The 18,928-nt window shown below is 38.2% G+C and overlaps 1 long non-coding RNA gene across 2 annotated transcripts in view; it reads left to right on the forward strand.

Annotated features, from left to right (window-relative positions):
• The first annotated feature begins 791 nt into the window (after positions 1–791).
• The window catches only part of LOC116574385, a 44,678-nt gene continuing 26,541 nt past the window's right edge, over positions 792–18,928 (forward strand). The window contains exon 1 of one of the 2 annotated variants that reach the window (XR_004279255.1): positions 792–977. This is a non-coding gene — a long non-coding RNA (uncharacterized LOC116574385). Of the gene's footprint in view, positions 978–12,783; positions 12,941–18,928 lie in introns of those variants that run through there. The other variant, XR_004279256.1, reaches the window with a different exon arrangement.

Consider the following 18,928-nt stretch of genomic DNA (forward strand, 5'->3'; position numbering starts at 1 on the left):
ATTTCTTAATGTAATGGTAGCTTTTCATTAAGAGTTTTGAAAATTGTAACAGCCAAGACCCAGTCACTGCACAAATGATTATTATACTCATCCACAGCTGTGGTGGGCATTAGCACTCCTCCTCTCCACTGTCTGGTTCTCCTTTACCTTCCAGCAGATGGGTGGGTGGCTTTTCTCCACCTGCTGCCCTGAGGACAGGTATGCTATGCAGGTTGCTGTGGCCAAGCTCATCCCGTTCACTGCCATCAGCCATGGACATGCGTGTTGGTGTGGAGATGCCTTATGGCTAAAGCAGGTGAGAATGAAGGCAGCCCATGGAAATGAGCTACCCTGGAGTGTTGTCCGTCATCTGTTGTCTGGGAGAGTAAGAGAGAAACCTTTGTTGGACTTTATTTTTTTTTTTTTAACCACAGCATAATGAGTTGAAAAAAATATTAACAAAAAAGCAGTTGTAGGATGCCTAAAAGGTCTCTCTTCAGTTACCTAAAAATTTTACAGTGGTTCAATGCATGAGTCCTTATACTTTGTCAGTTATATAGTTTTGCAATCGTAATAATCATGTGTACAAAAGATAGTAATAACAGCTGACATTTAATGAACTTTTGCTGGGGCACCTGAATGGCTCAGTCGGTTAAGCATTTTCCTTTGGCTCAGGTCATGATCTGAGGGTCCTGGTGGGATTGAGCCCCGCTGTCTGTCCGGGTCCCTGCTCAGCCGGGAGCCTGCTTCTCCTCCCGCCCCTCTCGCACCACCCCCTCATGCATGCTCTGTCTCTTGCTTTCTCTCTCTCTTAAATAAGTAACATCTTTTGAAAAAGAATAGTAAGTTTTGCTGTGTGCCACTGCCTGTTCTGAACCCGTGTAAGCTCTGTGCATCTCTCTTTAGCCCTTTTGACAACCCTAAGAGGAGACTGCTATTAATAAGGCCATTTACAGATGAGGAAACTAAGGATAGAGAGGATTTTTAACTTGCCCAAGGTGGGTTCAAGGTTGAAACCCAAGTCTCTCTAATTTTAGATTCTGTGTGCTTAGCTGCTGCGAAATGGAACCTGGCTGTCTCCAGGAAAGGTGAGCCGTAATTTATGCTCTGAATATCTGAGTGTCATGGGTCCTGTCGTTTCTCAGTGTAAAACCTGGCTTTCTCTTCTATTATAATTATGTGCATCAGATTTTCAAACTTGAGATCCTTTCTGCTATGGATTATACTGATTAGCAAATCATTGAACTGAAAGACAAGATCCAGATCATTCTGGAGAACAGAGAAGTTTGTGAACATGAGAACTCTTGAATAGCCTATAGGCGGGAATCAGGCACTGCTTTGTCAGAGTGGTGTACAGCGGAAACTTGAAAAGCTATTTAATTGATCACTTGATTCTATATGGAATCAGGGGATGGAAAACAAAAAACAAATACTATGTATATTGACCCCTCCCCCCAAAAGGACAATACTAGGTTTGAGGATTCAGAGAAGAATAAGCATCGTACCTTAAGGAGCTCATGATCTAGTGACTACATGAAACCGATTATAATAGCGATAACCTCTAATATCTCTGGCAATTTAAAAATGAGCTAGTGTACTAAAAAACAGAAATTGTGCACTTAAAAAATATGTTCTTGGAATTTCACATACATTTCCCACTTAATGTTCAAATTAATCTTATGTAATTGTTTTCCATGTTTTAAAATAGATAAAATATCAGCTTCGGAGAGGTCAGTTAAATCACCTGAAACACTGTAGGTGGTGGATGATGCCCAATTTTGTTACACATCAAGGCCTATGCCTTTCTTACTAGTATTTCTAAAAGTGTGTTAGATCTTCAGTAGTGGTACATTACCAATTTTAATGCAGTGCATAAATATCTTGTTTTAAGAGTTATGGTTTGTATAGTTTCTACTTCCCACTTACACCAGTAATATGTAGTTTTACTTTATTTTATTTTTAAGATTTTATTTATTTACTTGACAGAGAGAGAGAGAGATCACAAGTAGGCAGAGAGGCAGGCAGAGAGAGAAGGGGAAGCAGGCTCCCTGCTGAGTAGAGAGCCCAATGCGGGGCTCGATTCCAGGACCTTGAGATCATGACCTGAGTGGAAGGCAGAGGCTTAACCTACTGAGCCACCCAGGCACCCTTAAATTGATTTAAATAAAAATAGTATTCAGGTATGCAAAAATTGTGGCAGTCAAGGGCTTAGGTGTGGAAAGCAGTCTTCTAGGTCACACTGAACCCATAGCTGCCAAAAGGCTGAGGGCTGAGACTAGGCCACGCTGTTGTAAGAAACAACTCTTAAATCCAAGAGTTTGAGAAAAATGTTTCATTTATTTATAGCTCACATTATATATCTAATATGATTGGAAGTGACAGTGGTGGGGTGAGAGGTGTTTCTGTCCCATACAGTCACTCAGGAAACTAGAGTGACAGAGATCCCACTATTTTATGTCACTCTACTGGAGACTGGAGGATTAAGGGGAACCAGATCCATGAAAGGTTAAAGAGTTTGGATCTTATCCTGAGGGCAAGAGGGATTAGTGCTTTTAATGCTTTTTGTTCTGTTCATTGCAAGCAAGAGAGTGTCATGGTCTAAGAAGATAATACAGAATGTTGCCTCAAGACCCATCACTAAGATTTTTGTGATTCAAACCTAATATATGAAAATCCAGGCTTATACTGCAAATAAACACAGGGACTGTTCAAATTGCAAAAGTGTTCTTTGCTTAAATAAAGGATTAATTGCAGGTTGCTCTTTAAGTGTAAATATCCCTTAGTATGTACTGTTTGAAATATTGAAATGAATATTTATTTACTGTGTAAACTCAACTTTTTAGAAGCTCTTCTGTAGTGGGGACTTCCACCTGTTCCACAATGAAGGTAACAGTGTAGCTTTAAAATGTGAATGTTGTTGCCATTAACATTAACAGCAGAATGGATTTTCTTTCCCCCATGTGAATGCAATGGAAGCAAGTGTAATTTAGATTCTAGGCATTGTATCAAATATAAATTTGATAGGCAGAGACATTTCTTTGGTGATTATTTGAGCTGCCAAACTCTTGGTGTATGTTTCTGTAATAGCCCTTACCATGTTTAGTTACCTGGCTTACATGGCTATCTTCTCCACCAGCTCCTTGATGGCAGGAGTCCTTAATTTTGTCTCTCCAGCACCTGAACAGGTCCTAGCTCTTAGTAGGTGCTCAGAAAGTGTTTGCTGAGTGACTAAATAAGCACCTTGCATTTTTCAAACCCGGTTCTGATGTGGAATGCTTTCCCAGCATGTTTCACCTTTGCCAACCAGGACTTTCTTTTTAATTCATCAGAACTTACCTCTTTTGGGATTGCACCTTTGCTAGAGAGAGCAGCTAAATCTTTAAGTAATCCAAGACAAGTAAGAAGTACACTTCAAGAGAGCTGGTGCATCCTTAAATTGTTGATTCCTGTGACTGAGTGAGAAAAATGAGTGTATCTGTGTAGTCAAGAAATAAATTCTAGGCAACCTTAGCATAGTTGTCTAGTTTTGAAACATTAAGACCAATTTATCAGCCATTACACTCTAGTTAAGCACTAATCAAGTTTATGTTTCCCCTCCAAGCTAAGTAATAGAGAACTCTGATTGCAGGGGGACACTAAAGCCATCTATTACACAGCCTTGAAATGCTTGTGACTTTAATTTCTACAAAGAGCATATGCTTATTGTGTTTAAATGTCAGTTTCACAAAACCATACATCTCAAGTGGCACAATCAAGTAATTGGAAAATAATCTGCAAAAAATTGAGTTCTTGCTTTATCACCTCCCACTTTGCATGCATTTTTTTCCCCTTTAGGTAAATTTCTATTCTGTCTCTTTATATCCTGAAGTGCATGCATTGATGACAGCCTGCAAAGTCTCTATCACTCATACTGTTGAAGAGCTCTAGTTCCTAGATGATCTCCATTCCTTTTATTCAAGCTTAAGCATCATTTATTATCCCTGAAATTTATGTGACAAGCCAGAATCATGGCCATGTATGCATTTGCTTCTGAGAGTGCAAAACTTTCAATGCAAAGAAGTGAAAATCAGATGCACTCAGGGCTCAGGTTAGCACTTGAGCTCAGTAATAAGGGACTGGCCAGTAATTAAACCACCTCAGAATAATGAAATGATTGTACACAGTATGGAGGGAACCCCATCATTAGATTGCTTACCATACCCAAAGGAAAGGAGGTCCTGGGCTTTGAGAGAAGTGTTGACATGCAGACGTTTTCTTTTGATACTTCTAATAAATGACTCTGTTCAGGGGCATTTAAATCAGGACATCTTTGTTTAGATGAATTACAACATTGGGGCCACAATTTATACTTTGTGTACACTAGGTTTAAGAGCACCTAGTTCTAGGGACGAATCTTTTGGAGTTCTTTGTTAATCAGAAAGGCTCTATGTAAACCAGAAGGAATTTCCTGGGGTGGAGCTAGGGATGGGGACCAGCCATTGTCTGAGCCTCAGCTCATGTGATTGTAGTTCCAGTTTAGAAAGCAACACTTAAAGCTATTTAGATGGAGGGGAGTGAATAGGGATGAAGAGACCAATTAACCAATTTTTCTTGGCCTTTCCTCACACATAGACACATTCTGTACAACACCCCAGTTTTGATGTATTATTTTAATTAATCCCAGTCTTTTGATTCCTGCAGAAAGAAGGTTAGCAAATGTAACAATGCTCGGGAGTTTCTTTATCGTAAAAGACACATAATTTCAAGCATTTAATAAGGTAGATTTATTCTGGGTAGTTTAGCTTGCACATTCACTCAAACAGCCCTCCCCAAAGACAACATTAAAAATGTGATTAGTTAGCTGCCATCAATAACACAAAATAGGAAAATGCTCTCTGAAGGGACAGCTTTGTGGAGGGCACTGCACAGTGTGTAGTAAAAATATATGGCCTAATAAGTTTACATTTGCAGGCTCATTTGTTAAAACTCTTGAATTTCTAATTTGTGTCGGAAAGATAAATGGATGGAGCCACAGTAAAGTGTGAGATTAATACTGATGGATGGGGATTCAGTTTTTTGCTGGCCTCTTAGTTCCACACAACCCAGTAGGCAGTTTATAGGAAAGCCAAATGTAAATAAAAAGAAGGACATTATTTACTCTGGTGAGACCAATTGCCAGTTATTTTGTTCCTTTCAACCCTACAGTTAAGGAAATTTCTATAATTTAATTATTATACTTCAGTAATCAAAAGGCCTACAATTTGCAATTTGATGTTTTTAAGGTTGGTCCCCAGAAGCTCTATTATGTGAGGGGCAATTAGGGATTGTCTTTCTTATTGTATTTCAATAAAATATTTCCGCAGTCAGGCTGTCCTTGAAAAAAAAAAAAATTCTGGGTACAACATTCAAAGAAGACATGGGTTCTAAGGAAAGGCAGGAAAAATAGTGGCTAAATCATAATCAAGAATTTAAGAAAGCAAAACGAGATTCTATAGCGAAGGAAGTTGATAGTCAAGGTAAATTTAATGCCTCTCTTTGCCGTCTTAAACCCCCTTACCAGGGCACAACACTCAAGGCTTTAAGCGGCCTCCTGGCCTGGAGTGTTCTAATGCCTCCGGAATTTGCTGCCTCTGTGTCAGAGATGACCATCCGGGCACATAGGGCAGCAATGTTCGGCAGCAGAGAGAGGGACTCCATACCCAGAGCAGTTTGACAAAAGCCTCTCTAAAACCAAAAGATGAATGCTCCACACATTTGTATAAGCTGGACATAGGTCTACTTATGAAACCTGTTGTAAATATTGTGTCAGTCTGTCTACAGGTCTGCTTGGCGGGTGGAAGTGGCCCCTTCCTCCACTGCTCTTCTCTTCCTCTGTCTTCCTCCTTCTCCTCTCTGTCTCTCACCCTCTCCGCCCCTCCTCTCTACCAGGACTTGGTTACACACCTGAATCTCCAGGAGATAATCCTCAATCTTCCCTGAATTGCTCACTGATTGCACTTGTCTCAGCAAGCCTCATGAGTTAGTGTGGCATGGGGGAAAGAGCATTCGCCAAAGGGAACAGAAAAATCTGGAAGGTGGCTCTGGCTGCACGGCTTAAAAGCTGTGTGATGGGCAAGGCACTCAGCTTCTCAGAGATACATTTTCCTCATCTCTAGAATGGGGACAATATTTAACATAAGAGCTATGTATGGGGTAAATATAACGGTGCTTTAGAAAGTAGTTTAATTCTGAATAACACAGCTGAAAAATAATCTTAAAAATAAATTGTAAAGGCAAAATTTTTGAAAAAATAATGTTTTGATTGATGGCATGGCCATATCTGTAGGTGTTGAAGGTACCCATAGAGCACCTCCATCAACATGGTGCCTAGGGTCAGTGTTAACAGGTGTCAGCTGATTCAGAAGGGCTGCGTGGGGGATTCTGGTGCAGGGCAGGAGGTAGACCTCTGCTCCCACTACTTATTTGCAATGTAAGTAGCCCAGGCTATAACTGTGGTGTGCATTGGCCTCAGGCCAGTGGCCTGCAGGTCTGGACTGCCTCTCCTGAGCCCCAGTAGCAACTTTGAGCCTGCGGCTCTTTGGAGAAATTTCTGAATAAACTACATCTGTCCATCTGGCACTGTGCAGCTTAGTTCTTCAAGGAACCATCTCTAACCAGCAGTTCAGCTAAGGCTAATTCTAGTGCTGATTGGTTTTGTGTTCTCTGGTTAGATCAGTCCTGGGAATGTGGTCTTGTCTGGAGATCTGCTGCTCTTCCAGTCTGCTTAGAAATTAGCAGTTGGTATTTATCAGTCCAAGAGTCACCATTTATCGAGCACTTACTATGCTTTTAAAAAGGCTCCCCTTTCAAAGGAATGCAAGAAAATGGTCTTAACTTGAAGAGGTGACCCGAGTCAAGTGTTCGGCTTCTGTGGTGCAGTGCAAAGGGAGGGAGGTTTTGTCAGGACATAAAACCACACACCGGGTTTGGTGAAAGGGCAAAAAATCCAAATACATTGAATTTTTTTAAAGAGGAGACATCAGTCCTAAAAAATGAAGCAATATATAGAATGAAGAGAGGCTTCTGAAAGTTTCTTTCGGTGAATATTATTTGTAGGAGACTTGAGGTTGCAGATTACTTTAGGAAATTCTCGGGATAGATTTAGCATGCACTGAAGGCCCCCTTGCTTAGGGCAGAATTAGAGGGGGCATAAAATACAGAGGAGATGTTTTCTCTCCTTTTATAGGCACTTGATCTGAGGCCCTATGGGAATCTATGCTGGTGAGTGAATCCTCCTTTCAACTCTAAAATGGAGATAAGAGCCTTTTCAGGGTCTTCTTAGGTGAATTTTTGGTAAAACATGAAGGAGCAGATTAATTTTGAAACTTATAGGACTATATTCTCTTACTTAGAAATTCTGAATGGTTCTTTATTGCCTACAAGAGAAAAAGCCAAGGCTCTTAGCTCAGCATTCTAGACCCTTTCTAATTTATTCCTGAAACTTGTCTTTTCAGCCCCATCCCTTACCTTTGCTACAGTGCATTCTGGTCTCAGCTATAGGGAACCCACTTATAATTCCTGAAAACCCTGTGCTTGCAGGCAGTGCCTTTGTATTCAGATGCTGTCTCTTGGACTGGAATGTTGCTCTTAGCTTCTGCTGATGCTGTTCCTCCTCTAACCTTCAAGGCCAAGCTTACCTGTTGCCTCAAATGGATGCAGTGAGCAGTGAGCACCTTCCTTCCCCCGGCTCCCTCCTTCATGCTTTCTTCTCTCACTCAACCGTTATCTGCAGTTGTCCCTTTGGCTATTGTTTCTGTGCATAAACTGTGACCCCTTTAAAGAGGGAAACCTGTGCTATTGTCCCCAGACATAGTGTAAGACAAAGGCACAAAGAGTCCGAAGGAAAGACATTGTTCCCACTTAGTGCCTTGGTATTTTTGTGACAAGAGGGCCACTGCCAGAAGTCAGTCACTTGAGCGTCATGACTAAACACATTTACAGATACTTTTAAAAAATTTTTTAGTTTTTTTTTTTTTTTTTCAGTGTTCCAAGATTCATTGTTTATGCACCACACCCGGTGCTCCTTAAAATATGTGCCCTCCATACTACCCACCACCAGGCTCACCCAACCCCCTCCCAAACCTTCAGTTTGTTTTTCAGAGTCTACAGTCTCTCATGGTTTGTCTCCCCCTCTGATTTCCCCCAACTCCCTTCTCCTCTCCATCTCCCAATGTCTTCCGTGTTATTCCTTATGCTCCACTAGTAAGTGAAACCATATGGTAATTGACCCTCTCTGCTTGACTTATTTCACTCAGTATAATTTCCTTCAGTCCCATCCTTTCTGATGGAGGCATAATACTCCATTGTATATATGGATAATATCTTCTTTATCCATTCGTCTGTTGAAGGACATCTTGGTTCATTCCACAGTTTGGCAGCTGTGGCCATTGCTGCTATGAACATTGGGGGATAGCTGGCCCTTTTTTTCACTACATCTGTATCTTTGGGGTAAATACCCCGTAGTGCAATTGCAGGGTCATAGATACTTTTTAAAGTGTGTGTGTTTGGGGTAGGTTGGGTGGGAGGTTGGCTCAGCCAGAAAGCAAAGGCAAGTTTAAATGCTTGGGATGAGTGTTTGGCATGGAAGTCTAGTATAATATTTCCCATCACTACTCTGAAAGGTTTATATTTTTTGAGAACTTTTAGACTCATTAATGAACACGTTTGTGGCCCTTTGCTCTTTCATGTGATAAAAAGGAATATAGCTCTTCAGGTGACAGCTCTCAGTCTGTTGATAGGTCGTCAGAGACTATATAATGTTGATTTCCACAAAGCACAATGTAAATGAACGTTCTTTATTTGGAGGCCACAGACTTTCACATCTGAAATTCTCTTCAGTCAGACAATAAGGAGCTCTAGTTCCAATGTCAGTAATCAATCACTCGAATCCCCCAGAATCAAGCAACCTGTCAGTCCCTTGTTTAATCAGAATTTTAGGAAGGATTAGTTCTGTAATGAATCCTTGTAAATTTGCTTTCAATCTTCTCCATGTTGATGACATCCTTGCATATGTATATGCACATTTGCCTCTCAGTGGGAATGCATACTTGACATTTCAAAGACTACAAAATATGATCTGGAAAATAAACACTGCTGTAGTAATTTTGATGGTTGATCATCTGTTTAATGTAACGTCAGTTAACTTTGAGACTGTATATTAGACTGGCTTGATTTATTATCAATTTTCAGTGCTATTTAGCATCCTAAACAAAAAGCAAAACAATGCGAAAACCCCATCTAGGGAGGATGTTGGGTAAAGATGGACTTTTTTTCTTTGTGGGAAGAATGGACAGGTATTTTCTAGCATCTGAGTGTAGGTTATTCTGATTAATTGTAAGACACAAAAGGCATTTTATATTTTCAAATTTAAGGAAATAACATTTCGGACCCTGGACTTATTGCTTTATTCTTTATTTTATTTCATGATGTTGTTGAGCTCTCCCTGCCCTGCCCCCTTTGAAGAGAAAAAAAGATCTCTCTTTTTGGTTGTATTGATTCATAAAAATAACCTTCTATGGAATTCTATAAATAGGTATTAGTGAGTTTTGTCCTTATGGTATTATTGCTTTTGTGAAAATGTTCAGGATTTTTGTTTTTCTGTTTTCTTATTTTTTAACTGAGTGGTTAAGTGTCATATAGACCCAGTTTTAGAATTGAGGTTGTAATTATATTTCAGAACCTGATTATGTGAAAAACTTAACTTGGAATGTAGAAATTTTCATGTCTACCTAATTCTGTCTTTTGAAAATAAAGAGATGAATTTAAGTATCTTACATATGACATCAATCTTAAAAGAGCAGATAATTCCCATTCCAGCTCAACAAACATTTGGTGTACACCTATCGAGATCACCATTACGATGACTGCCCCCTTGCCCTGTGTTGTTCATTATAAAGGTAGTGTTTATGGGCATTTAGAACTTAAGAAAAAGAAAAGAGAAAGGAATGGAATGGTTGGAAAGGAATATTAATCTCAAAAAATTATTTTCTATTTTTATCAAAAGAATACACACAATTTAAAATGTCAGGGCTTTTAATGAAGGCTTAACAGCAAATATGACAGCCCTCTACTGTATTCTTTCTTACCCCTCAGTCATGCTCCCCAGAGACAGCTACCTTGAAGTCTTTTAATTGTTTTTTATGGTTTTTACCTCTGTATTTCTAGATAATATGCTTATATTGCTATTTACCCAAATCGGTTTAGTCAACTTTAAATTGATTTATCAATTTTAGAAACATCAATTGACTTGCTACTGTGGTAGATGAAGATATATTTCTCTTTACTCTCCCCTCTGTCCATACCAATAGAGTTATATTACTCTCCTTCAGTATAATTATGTCATAATTTTTCATTTAAAAACTTTAGTGTTTACATTGTTCTGACAATGCAAGTTTTTGTTTTTTACTGCTGGACAACATAGTGTACTATGGTAAGTTTTCTTTTCCAATTAAAATTATTTTCCTAGTACTAATAATTGTCAGTTTTTCTCTTGCTAATTTTTCTGTTATTTTCATGAATTTTTCCTAATCTACTCTTTAGAGTGATCACATGTATCCGATGATCTAGCAAGTCCTTCTTCCCCTGGCTTCCCCTCTGACATCCCTCCTGCAGCCCTTCATCTACTGACTTCAGCCTGGGAATTCTCTTGCCTGGTATAATATCATCATTCCTTGGGTCCTGTCTTTGTTGTCTGCCTGAGATTATCTTTTATTCTCTTATGATTGATCCTCTAATTCCTGGACCCCATTCTTCTTTCCTGATGTACTCTCTCTCATGTTAGTGGAGGGTATATCCGTAATTTGTGGGAAAGTGTACATGGGAAATAAATGATTTGGGAAGTTGTATGGTTGAAAATATTTTTATCCTACTCTCACTCTTGCTTGATAATTTGAGTGGGTATTATTAACATATGGGGTTTGAAATAATCATGCCTTAGAATTTTAGAGCGATTCCTCTGTTTCTTAGTTTCTAATTTTGCTGTTGAGAAACCTAATGCATTTTGATGTTTGTTTATTCATATATAAATGGTCTTCTTTCTGGGAACTTGTGAAATCTACTGATTTCTTAGGTGTTCTGAAATTTTATGATGTGAGGGACTTTTTCATTTATTGTGCTAGATTCTTGTTGACCCTTCCCATCTGAAGGTTCCTGTTTCTTCAATTCTGACAAATGTCCTTTAATTATTTCTTTGATAATTTCCCTTCTTTATTGTCTTTGTTTTCCATCTTCAGAACTTCATTATTTGGTTATGGGACCTCCTAGCCTAATCTCTCAATTTTTTAAAAAATTTATTCCTTCTGTCTCATTATCCATCACCTTGATTTTTGTCTTAGGTTTTTGAATGTGACTTCAAACTTGTCTTCTAGTTCTTCTATTGATATCTCTTTAGATACTCACAGTTATTATTATTATTATTACTACTACTACTACTACAAATGTTATTTGTATTTTACTGAGTATAGTTGACACATGTCATATTGGTTTTAAGTGTACAACATAGTGACTGTACAACTCTATACGTTATGCTATGCTCACTGTAAGTGCAGCTACCATCCACCATTCCACTACATCACAATTACATTAAATATTCCCACTGACTATAGCCCCTGTGCTGTACCTTTCATCGCCCTGACTTGTTCATTCCATAACTGGGGCACTGTACTTGCCACTCCCCTTCACCCATTTGCTCATCTCCTAACTCTTTCCCCGCTGGCCACCATCAGTTTGTTCTCTGTAGATACTCTCAGTTTTTACTTACTAGGGTGATTTCATGGTCTCTGAGTGCCTTCTCCTGATCTTTATAAAAACGGCATCTTTCTTTTGGGTTTTGTTTTATAGGTGCAATTTCTCTTTTCATTCCTCTAAGGATATTCGTCGTCTTCTCTCTTTCCCTCCCTTCCCTTCTTCAGTATTCTTCCATACCCAGTAAGGTCTTTGTTCCTCCAACTTTCCTTCCATTTCATTTTTTTCCCCCTTTCTTTTTTTGGTATTCTAGGTTTAATTTTGGAGGGCTTTCTCAGATTATGATCTTTTGCTCTGTGTTTTTATTTGAGTTCAATTAATTGACCCATTAAAAGTTCTGAGTATGATTGGGATTTATCAAGGAGTAAGGTTTTTCAAGAGTGACTTCATGGCTAGCCTATACATTTTTTAGGAGTGGTATTTTTAAAATATCAGCATCTGTAGGTCTTTTCTCTGGGGAGATTGATTTTCTCAGGAAAACATTCTTGAGTTTCTTTTTTTGTTGGGCAAAAAGGTGGAGTACAAACTTGATTACCAGAAATCTGAAACCAAGGGTTTAAGGACTTGCTGAAGAGCTGTTGTCTGTTTTCAACCTGACATCCTTGGTGCCTGTAGCCTCTCTGATTCTATTTCTCCAGATCTCAGATTCCCTAATAAACTCCCTTGAGGGGCTGGGGAAGGATGGTCACTTGGCATCACATAATAGAGATGGGTTATTTGGACATTTCATCCACTGCACCTTTTTTTCATCCCCATGTCTATCCTCCAGTTGGTGTGTACCTGATGTCTCTAATTGCTGAGACTTTCTGGGGGTCTGTGACTGGTGCAGCTTGCTTCTTGTTGGAAGATGTGCAGATTTCAGCTCCTAAAAGTCAGGGTACCTAAAGTCTTTTCATTTTCTGCTCTCTTTTTCCTTGTAGGTTTATGATTTTCTTTTTATTCTTTTTTGTTTTTAGTGTGGTCTTTGGAGGAAGTGGATATAAAAGACATATGTTTAAACTGACATGTTTATTTATTTATTTTTTTAAACTGATATGCTTAAAAAGAAATCCAGACATTTAACTTAAGAGTAGTTCTACTTGTACTCTGTAGGATCTATCATCACAGCAAGCTTCAAAAGGAGATATTAGCATCTTTACTTTGTAAATGAGGAATCTAATTTTCGGAAGAAATAAGTAATTAGTTCAACTTCATCTGATGGGTGAGTTGCTGAGACTGGGTTTGAGCCTGGTGAAATCTGACTCCCAAGCCTCATCATTCTCTGTGGTGCTATAGTGCCTCTTTCTCATGGGAAAGATATTATGTTAAGTCTTTAGCGTATCAGTAGGGCCCAACACTGTTCCAGTGTTTTCACAATTTTGCTTACAGGAAGCAGAGCTAAGCCTTTATCCTTGAACAACCTCCTGATGGCTCTGAGCACTAGGACATCCCTGCTTGCTTCTGGTTCTTGTGCTCCGTACCTCACTCACCTCCTCTATGGGGCTCTCCCTTAGGTGAATCAGAGTCTCTGTGTTGTTCCCAGTCTTGATCACCTCTGTACCCAAGTGTGACTCTGGTTCCTGGCTCCTACTTTTTACACTCTGTGCTCCTTCAGATTTAACTCTTTCTTTTCCCTACTTGTGCTCAACCAATGACTTTGTTTTTCTTTTCCTTTCTTCCTTTTTTTTAATGGAAGCTATCAAGAAAGAACTCACATCTTCCTTCTATCAAATCTACTAACCTGTATGAAAATGAAGCACCTTATATTCTCTCTTGTTGCATTGACTGAAATAAATGTCCTTTCTCCTAATTTAGGCCAACTCCACCTTGAGGCACTGGATCCCTTCCCTTTTAGCCTACCTGAGGACTCTTGCATTATCATTTTTTCCTTCCTTATTGGGTCAGTTATATAAACATATATCATGGCATAATACTCTCCGTTAAAAAAAATCCTGCCTTGACCTCTCATCTAGTTATCCTTCCGTCTCTGTCCCCCTCTCAGAGAAAAGTTCTTTGAGTTGCCTATATTTGTTTTCTTCCCTTTTCTTTTTACATCATTTTCTGCTCTTGCACTTAGCACTCCACTGACACTACTTTTCATTTCCTAGATGATACATCCATTTCTGAGGCCTTCATATCATCTCTACACTAATCTTGCTAACATGTGTTTCTCCATCTTGAACTTTTCTCTCAACCTCAGACTTGCATTTTCAACTATCTGCTCAACAGATCGACTGACTGTTGCCTCACAGACTTCTGAAATTTAACAGGGCCAATAAAACTCTTGACTTTTCTCCTTCACATCCATTCTTCCATCAGTGTCCCTCATTTTAAAAATTTTTTTGTTTTTTAAAATTTAATTTTTAATTTTGTGTTTCTCATTTCTGTCAGTGGTTCCTCTTGCACTCAATATTTCTCAGTCTCCAAATCTCAAAATCATCCCTGGTGCATCTCTTTTTCTCACACTCCACATCCAATCCATTAGCAAATCCCACTGACTCTACCTTCAAAATAGATTCCACATATGATCCCTTCTTACTGTGTTCATCACAAGCATTCTAATTCAGGTTGTCCTAATTTCTTGCCTTGTCTAAGATGAGAGTATCCTAACCAGTCACCCTGCTTCCATAGTTGTCTTAGTGCAGGTTATTCTTTATATGGTAGCCAGGATAATATTTTAATAGTATAAATGAGGTAATGGTGTATTTTGTTTAAGAATATCCTGTCCTTCTGTTCTGTTTTCTTCACAGCACTCACCACTACAGGACATTATATAACTATCTGATGACTGGATTATTTACTTTCTTTGCTGCCAAAAAGAAACTTTAATGCCAGAATGTAAGGAATGTTGTTGGTCTTGTTGACTCCTATCTTAGTCCCTTCGAGCTGCTTAAACAAAAATACCACAAACTGGGTGTCTTTAAACAAGAGACATTTATTTCTCACAGTTCTGGAGGCTGGGAAGTCCAAAACCAAGATGCTAGCAGATTGTCCAGTGAGGTTTCACTTCCTGTCATAGACGGCCATTTTCTTGCTGTGTCCTCACATAGTGGAAGGGGCTAGGGGGATTTCTGAGGTCCTTTTTTATGAGCACACTAATCCCACTCATGGGGGCTTTGCCCTAGCGACCTAACCACTTCTCAAAGGCCCTGTCTCCTAATGCCATCATACTGGTGATTAGATTGTAATATATGAATTTTGAAGGGGCCCAAATATACAGTCTATAGCAACTTCCATATTGCCAGTGTCTAGAAGAGTGCCAGGTACTTAGGAGGTGCTAGTAAAGCATTTAATGAATGAATGAATAAATGATCTTGGAAGCAGCCCACTCCTGGGATACAGTAATTGTTTTTTTAAATACCATTGCTTACTTCATCCTCCTGCCTCATCCTAAATAGCTACTCTCCCATGGATCCCTTAAATATATAAAAATTTAATGTTATGCAATTTGTTCTATTACCCTATGCAATTTATTTAAATATTAGTTTAGAGTGCTGGATAATGGAATAAAGCATATGATAAATAGATGATTAAGTGACTTAAAATATGGCTATTGTGGATTTTTCTACAAAATAGTCTTTATGAACAAAACTCTATTATGACAGTGATGGGGAGGAGTAAATTTGAGTTAAATTATTTTATCATACAGAAAATATTCTTTACACCTTAGTTGTCTATTTTGTGCCTTAACTGTGAGTGAATGTGTGTGAGTGCATGTGTGAGTGCATATTTTTAGAAGCTGGGACAGTTGCATGGTGGAAGACATAGTCTCTGCTCAACCTATTCTGCACATTTAATCTCTAAATATTAGGATAAAGAGTAACGTTTTATTAACTAATGGCTTTCATTTAATTATGACAGGGAACATAGTCATTGTTAGAACATAATCAAAGACTAAAACAAAATATTGTTCATGACCCAGTTGAGCTGGGCCCAAAGTTTGTTTGCTACTTTTATGTGACACTTTTTTCTTTTTCTTGGAACTGCTTATGCAATGATGGGTTTTTGCACATATTTACAACAAAATGACGAGTCCTTCACAGACAAGATCCTATCAGTTTAACTTAAGAGCATATGGCAATTTACATATAAACTGCTTTATGTTTGGAATAATAAAAATGTCAGGACAAATAGGAAACGTTAAACATGGTGATATTTTTATACCATGTAAATTTATTGCCCCATTTAAAAATTAAATTTATAAAGGAATGTGATTGATACTGTGCAATGTAGTTGCCAAAGAGACTATATAGCACCACTGGAATTGTACATTCACGTTCAGGCTGAGTGCTGTTTTATTGGTAAATAATTTGACTGCCGCAATGCTTTCTTTCATCTTGTAATCCCATATTAAGCCTACCTAGAAAACATAAAGCATATCTGGATATACTGACTTATGTGTAAACAAGTTTCCTTGGCAGTTTTCCTCATAGAAATGGGAGTAAAATATTGGTCTGTTTCCTCATTCTAGTTGCTTTCCTCTGTGGAGTTTATTATGGTCTGGGACTTCTGAGGTCCTGAAAGAATGCTGGTTTTCAGATCACTTTCCCAGGTTATACAAAAGTACAATGTCCTTAGTGAGCAGAACCTAAAGAGACTTACACTGGCCTCTTCAAATGGAATAAAATAGACTAGGCAAGGAGAGAAACATGGGAAGGAGACATGTCTGAACAAAGGGTGTGCCAGACAGATAGTAGATCTTGTATGATTTACTCAAGGCTCGTGTTTTTATTCCTTCTAAATTTTGAAGGAGATGAAAGATATGTGTGAACACCTGTGAGTATATATAAAAACAAATGTGTGCATAAAATTTTGTATCTAAACTATCTGAAATAACTCAGGCCTGTCAGCTCGATTCCCTTGAAAAAAGAAGTGGTGGAGAGAAATTCTTTAAAGTAGTTATAGACTCTTTTGGGATCAGAGAATGAATTTTGACTTGTGTTTAGAGACCACATTAATATGAGCAGTACAAAGATCTAGATAACATATCCCAGTCATAAAAAAAAAAAAAAAAACAGATAAAACTAGAAAAATGGAAATTTTGCATCAACTCAAAACTTGGACAGGGGTCAACCGGGAGTTGTTCTGCGGTGCTTTTCAAGCACAGAGGTGTCTGCTGCTCTTTCTTGATGAAATGCTGGGATGGGAGGTAAATCGTGTGCATCTCATGCCTCTGGAGCAGACAGATAGGTGTCTAGTCCTACTGGCACTAATTATAAATAATACTTTCCCAGAGTGGTTCAGTACTTAAGTCTTGGCAATTACTCACATGTGTGTTGTCCCTTGTAGCCCAACTATGGGGATTTCTGAGTCTGTACCTTGTTGCTGGGAGATGATTCAGGGGGAATTCAATAGTAAATTTCTTTCAGCAGCGCTTACTCTTGTTTACAGCCTTTTTACCAAAACGGGGTATAAGAGGTAGCAAGGGGGACAGGCCAGTCCAAACCCAAAGCCCTCCCTGGTTATGATTTAAGTGTTTTCTAAGACCTTCTTTAAGGAAGCACTCAAGACTGATCTGAACATGCCTTGATTCAATAGTCTTTGTTGTCATGCAGCACATTTTATGTAGTAACAGTAGTAGTAGTAGTAAAAACAGCTAGTCTTCATCTGTCCAATAATTATACAAGGTAGGTGGCAGTGGCGGTACCATTTGAAAGAAGAGAAAAGAAAACTGAGGCTGAGAGATGTTAAGTAGTCTGTCCACGATCATAGCATAGGTAGAAATAAATTCATAAATAAATGGAATAATTCCAGTGGAAAGTCTGCTGTTGTTAGCATGGAAGAAATAATTTGCTTTTTCCTCAGCATTAAAATCATCTTTAGAAATCATAGAGATAATTTATCACCCCCAATTATTCTGCCAGTACTAAATAACACTCTTTCATAATGAAATAGCACATTAAAATTAGAGGTACCCTTCAAAAATAGAGGTTTATCTGTATTACACATTTAATTCAAGGTATCTTGAGAAAGAAACATTACTGTCCCTACTTAATAAAGCTGTGGAGGGTCATGACTTGCCAACATCTGTCCACTACCAGTAGTTTTTGAATTGTAAGAAGTCAGGCAGGATCTTCTAATTTCAATTTCTTCCTCCTCTCCTTTTCTTTTTCACTGGTAGTCAATGGTTGCTTAATCTCACATTAGGTATACAGCTGGAGGTTGTAAGAAGTGCATTTGATGCAAACAAACAGTGGAAAGAATTTATCCATTGGTGCTTCTATCTGTTCTCCTTAAAATGTCTAGGCTAGACCTGCGTATGTGGCACCCCCAGAAACTAAAGGGCAGGAAGTGTGAAGCATATGGCACAGGGCCGAGGCAAGGTGCTTTTTGAGTTGCTCCTATGTGAAGCTCTTGGAGTCCATATAGAAATGGTCACTGCAGCAGGAGCTGAGATAGTGCAGAAGGCTCTGAAGCAATCCACAAGATATGTTCAACACAAAGTAACAAATAAATAAACAAAAATGAACAGATTAAATAAATCTACCCCAGAGTCAAGAAATACTAAAAATGGGAACAATAGAAATAAAAGATAGCAAGTCCAAGTATATCAATAATATTATAAAGAAAAATAGATTAAACATACTAGTTACAAACTGGGAGGATCAGATTAAATTAAAAATATTCTAGTTTACATCTAAAGTATAAAAGCGTAGAATGGCTTAATGGATGGAAAAAAATACACCAAGCAAATGTTAACCAAAACAAAACTGACACAGATACATTATCAGACAAAATAGGCTTTAAGTAAGGAATTATTATATAGAGAGTCACTAAATAATGGTAAAATACTAACATTACCAGAAGACTAGCAACTCTAAACTCATATGCTTCTAACAAAATATTTTAAACCTATAAAGTAAAAATTGATAGAACCAGAGGAAGACAGACTTCTAATAATAGTAAAAAATTTATTATACTGTCTCAATTATCATATTCAACAGATATTTAATAAATATACAGAAATCTGAACAACAGTAAATAGTTTGATCTAATAAAAGTCTGTACCAAATGCTTAAAGAATATACATTCTTCTTGAGCACACATGGAACATTTAGCAAAAAATGATCACTAACTGGATTAAAAAGCAAGTCTCCACAAATTTCAAAGAATCAGTATTATAAATACTGATCTATAGCCTACATCTCCCAGGTCTTCAGAAATGCTGGCTCCTCCTAGTAAACTCTTGAACAACAACAACTCTGTGGGT

The sequence above is a fragment of the Mustela erminea genome, chromosome 15 (assembly GCF_009829155.1).
Source record: "Mustela erminea isolate mMusErm1 chromosome 15, mMusErm1.Pri, whole genome shotgun sequence".
Taxonomy (NCBI): Eukaryota; Metazoa; Chordata; class Mammalia; order Carnivora; family Mustelidae; genus Mustela; species Mustela erminea.